This window comes from Salminus brasiliensis, unplaced genomic scaffold, assembly GCF_030463535.1.
Source record: "Salminus brasiliensis unplaced genomic scaffold, fSalBra1.hap2 scaffold_126, whole genome shotgun sequence".
Taxonomy (NCBI): domain Eukaryota; kingdom Metazoa; phylum Chordata; class Actinopteri; order Characiformes; family Bryconidae; genus Salminus; species Salminus brasiliensis.
This window is the reverse complement of record NW_027326658.1, coordinates 34679-40000: the sequence shown is the minus strand read 5'-3', so window position 1 is coordinate 40000 and position 5322 is coordinate 34679. Positions and strand designations below refer to the sequence as shown.

General features: G+C 55.6%; 1 pseudogene; it reads right to left on the bottom strand.

The window, feature by feature from the left end:
- The window catches only part of LOC140548827 (uncharacterized), a 16593-nt pseudogene extending 13988 nt beyond the window's left edge, over positions 1-2605 (bottom strand).
- Positions 2606-5322: the final 2717 nt, after the last annotated feature.

Here is a 5322-nt window from a genome sequence, read left to right as displayed (position 1 = left end):
ATACAGGACCGGAGAATACAGGACTCTGAGAATACAGGACCCGGAGAATACAGGACTCTGAGAATACAGGACCCGGAGAATACAGGACTCTGAGAATACGGGACTCGGAGAATACGGGACTCGGAGAATACGGGACCCTGAGAATACAGGACCCCTGAGAATACAGGACTCCCGAGAATACAGGACCCTGAGAATACAGGACTCTGAGAATACAGGACCCGGAGAATAAAGGACTCTGAGAATACGGGAACCGGAGAATACGGGAACCGGAGAATATAGGACCCTGAGAATACAGGACCCTGAGAATACAAGACTCGGAGAATACAGGACCCTGAGAACACAGGACCCGGAGAATACAGGACCCGGAGAATACAGGACTCTGAGAATACAGGGACCCTGAGAATACGGGACCCGGAGAATACAGGACTCTGAGAATACGGACTCTGAGAATACGGGACTCTGAGAATACAGGACTCTGAGAATACGGGACTCTGAGAATACGGGACTCTGAGAATACAGGACCCTGAGAATACAGGGACTCCCGAGAATACAGGACCCTGAGAATACAGGACTCTGAGAATACAGGACCCTGAGAATACAGGACCCTGAGAATACAGGACCCGGAGAATAAAGGACTCTGAGAATACAGGACTCTGAGAATACGGGACCCGGAGAATACAGGACCCTGAGAATACGGGACCCGGAGAATACGGGACCCGGAGAATACGGGAACCGGAGAATACAGGACCCGGAGAATACAGGACTCTGAGAATACAGGACCCTGAGAACACAGGACCCTGAGAATACAGGGACTCCCGAGAATACAGGACCCGGAGAATACAAGACTCGGAGAATACAGGACCCTGAGAACACAGGACCCTGAGAATACAGGACTCCCGAGAATACAGGACCTGGAGAATACAGGACTCCCGAGAATACAGGACCCTGAGAATACAGGACCGGAGAATACAGGACCCGGAGAATACAGGACCCTGAGAATACAGGACTCGGAGAATACAGGACCCCGGAGAATACAGGACTCCCGAGAATACAGGACTCGGAGAATACAGGACTCTGAGAATACAGGACTCTGAGAATACAGGACCCTGAGAATACAGGACTCGGAGAATACAGGACTGTGTGTATATGGGATCCGGAATATTCTGGACTCTGGGAATATGAGCCTGAATATGAATGAACAGGGCAGACTGTGTGTAAGCAGCTCCAGCGGGACCGGGCTGGACCGAGGCAAGGTCAGTCAGGCTGAATCACCGCGCTGAATGACCTTCACTGATATACACATCAGGCTTTACACGCTTGTGTGTGTGCTGCTGCGTGTGCTCGGAGTGTGTGTGTGTGTGTGTGTGTGTGTGTATGTGTGTGTGTGTGTGTGTGTGTGTGTGTGTGGTTATAGAGGCTCTGTGGGGGCAGGAAGTGAACAGCTGTTTGGATGGAACAGCTGAGCTGCCTACAGAACACACACACACACACACACTGAAAGCTGCAGGTTCCGTGTGCTGCTGTAGGGATTTGCCCCGCTCAGGAGAACAGACGGGAAAAGGACACCCCCCACCCCCAACCCCCGCCCCCCCACGCGTCACCAGCTCCTCCACTACAGCCGTAATACACACCTACACCCCTTCTGATCGTTACGATTACAGTGGTGGAGGAGCGGAAAACACACACACACACACACACACACACACACACACACACACACACACACAGGAGAACCTGGTGGAGGGTTACCTGGTTACAGGTAGAGATGTCCTGTCCACACTTCAGAAGCTCCAGAACCTTCTCGACGTTCCCGGCTCTCGCTGCCCTCAGGAAACTAGTGTTGCTGTCCGACTGAAAACCAACCCAAACAGAAGCAGGAGATCAGAGACTGTAGCAGCACCACCCAAACACACCACCCTACATCCACCCGAGACTACCCCAATGCTCTTCCTACAAACCCCAGTCCACCCCACCCGCCCCAAGATCAATCCACCCAAAACTTCACACAGATCCTCAGCCAATCAGTGGAACCTTCTTCTGCTTCACCCCTGCTCCACCGTAACACTCGGTGAAGCCTCCATCACCGGACTGACGGACTACAGACCTTAGGTACTAACCCACCTGAGGAACATCACAGACCCTGTGCTGGACCCTGCGGTTCACCTACAGGGCCAGCAGGTGTGCGGACGATGCTGTGAGCGTCATTCTGTACCTCCCTGGCCAGCAGAGGGCATACACCAGCGCTCCTGCCTCTACCTGCCTCCTGCACACCAAACCGTCTCCTCCAGCAGATCCCGTCTCCTCCAGCTACGTTAGCTGTGGAGCAGCACCCCTCTGAACACACAGAGTCTCCCATCCATCACATCTAGGATCATCTACACAGAATTAGCCGGACCTCCGGGTGACCTGGAACGCCCCACTAGTGTCCTGCTCTCAGTCAGGGTGTTCGGGTGTACAGCGCAGCGCTCCCAGAGGAACACACTTACCACTCTCCACACGCCGTCTGGACCAGAGTCCCAGGAACGGGTCCAGATACAGGTCACTCCCCCCAGCCTGAGGGCCTTTATCTGAACCACACACCTCGACACACCGCTGCGTTGCCCATGGCGACGGTAAGAGCAGTTACACTGCAGTCGATAAGTTAGTAGATGATCTGCAGCTCAGTGACAGGCCGATCCTCATCCTCTGCTCCTCGGCTGACCAGCTCTGCAGTCGCGGACACCTCCTCTGGGATCAGGGCTGTCCGTGGGTCTCCCCTGCAGGGGTCTGTTGGCGGGTCCCTCGCTCCTGTGCGGTGTCTCTCAGCGCTGAAACAGGACGTCCCCGCTGGGATATTTTTAACTCGTCCATGCCCAGGGCAGCCTGGTGCCGTGGTTCCTGGGCACAATAGGGCACCTGCCTTGCCTCCTCCCCGGAATGCGCCTCCTCAGGAGAATCAGCAGACGCCTCCAGAGCAGCTATTTACAACCTTCAGCAGTGAGGCTGTGACCCCTGGCCCCTGACCTCTGAAACCCCCACCTGCCTAAGATCTTGAATGTCTTGCTGTCAGACGTGTCACCAGTGTCTTCTTCTACTGTAACAAAACCCACCAGGGTGACCGCGGACTGTGGTGGCGCCGGGATGTGGTGGCGCCGGGATGTGGTGGCGCCGGGATGTGGTGGCGCTGGGATGTGATGGTGCTGGGATGTGATGGTGCTCGGCTGTGGTGGCGCCGGGCTGTGGTGGCGCTGGGATGTGATGGTGCTGGGATGTGATGGTGCTCGGCTGTGGTGGCGCCGGGCTGTGGTGGCGCCGGCTGTGGTGGCGCCGGCTGTGACGGTCGCCAGGATGTGGTGGCGCCGGGATGTGGTGGCGCCGGGATGTGGTGGCGCCGGGCTGTGGTGGCGCTGGGATGTGATGGTGCTGGGATGTGATGGTGCTCGGCTGTGGTGGCGCCGGGCTGTGGGTGGCGCCGGGCTGTGGTGGCGCCGGGCTGTGACGGTGCCAGGATGTGACGGTGCCAGGATGTGGTGGCGCCGTGGATGTGGTGGCGCCGGGCTGTGGTGGTGCCAGGCTGTGGTGGCGCCGGGATGTGATGGCGCTGGGATGTGATGGTGCTCGGCTGTGTGGCGCCGGGCTGTGTTGGTGCCGGGCTGTGGTGGTGCTGGGCTGCGTCAGGGTCCAGTAAAGGCAGGAGGAGGTAAACAGTCCTGCACCGCTGAAGCGTGCTGTCCCGCAGCGCCTCCGTCCATTAGTGCTCTCTGTGCTGTAGCAGGTCAGAGCCGCAGTAATGGAGGGTGTGGGTCAGAGTGTGGCCCGGGGCCGCCTCCATCGACCACACAAAAACCTCTGCCCTGATCTCTGATTGGCTCCTGTGGAATGGGCCTGGGAGTCCTGAATGAGCACACTCACAGCAAACCCCCCCCAACACCCCCCCCCAACAACCCCCCCCCCCCAACAACCCCCCCCAACAACCCCCGCTAATGTGGCTGATCATTAAGCTGTGTTCAGTCCTTCATCTGGTTTTACACTGGAGCTACGAGGCTAATGTAGCTAACAAGCAATGGAAGATTATACCCCACCGATTAGCACTGGAGCTACGAGGCTAATGTAGCTAACAAGCAATGGAAGATTATACCCCACCGATTAGCACTGGAGCTACCAGGCTAATGTAGCTAACAAGCAATGGAAGATTATACCCCACCGATTAGCACTGGAGCTACGATGCTCACCGGAGCTGATGTGTTTATTTACTGTAGTTTGACGTAAACATGCATCAGCCAATAGCAGACAATACAAGCTTCAGTATACACATGACATCCCTGCTCACACTGAACTCCACCCACCACACCCACATACACACTGACTCCACCCACAAACACATCCACCCATACGCCCACCAACACACCCACATACAAATCCACCAACCCCACCTACCAACACACCCACCAAAACGCCCCACCAACACACCCACATACAAATCCACCAACCCCACCTACCAACACATCCACCAATATGCCCACCAACAAGCCCACATACAAATCCACCAACCCCACCTACCAACACATCCACCAATATGCCCACCAACAAGCCCACATACAAATCCACCAACCCCACCTACCAACACATCCACCAATACGCCCACCAACACACCCACATACAAACCCCCCTACTCCACCCACCAACTACATCCACCAATACGCCCACTCAACACACCCACATACAAACCCCCCTACTCCACCCACCAACTACATCCACCAATACGCCCACCAACACACCCACATACAAACCCCCCTACTCCACCCACCAACTACATCCACCAATACGCCCACCAACACACCCACATACACACTAATGGAGAAATGGTGTTTTAGTGATGGTGCTGGTTTACATACACATACACGCCCACCAACTCCACCCACCAATATGGCTATCAACACTCCACCAATACGCCCACCAACACACCCACATACAAACCCACCAACTACACCCACCAATACACCTCCTAACACACCCACATACAACCCCCCAACTCCACCACCAACTACATCCACCAATACGCCCACCACACACCCACATACAACCCCCCCAACTCCACCCACCAACACATCCACCAATACGCCCACCAACACACCCACATACAACCCCCCTAACTCCACCCACCAACACATCCACCAACACACCCACATACACACTAATGGAGAAATGGTGTTTTATTGATGGTGCTGTTTACAGATCTGCTGTCCCATAATCCCCTCAGAGCTCAGAGTTACAGCTACAATATTAACCCTTGCACTCCCGGATACAATCAAACACTCACACACACACACACTGACACACACA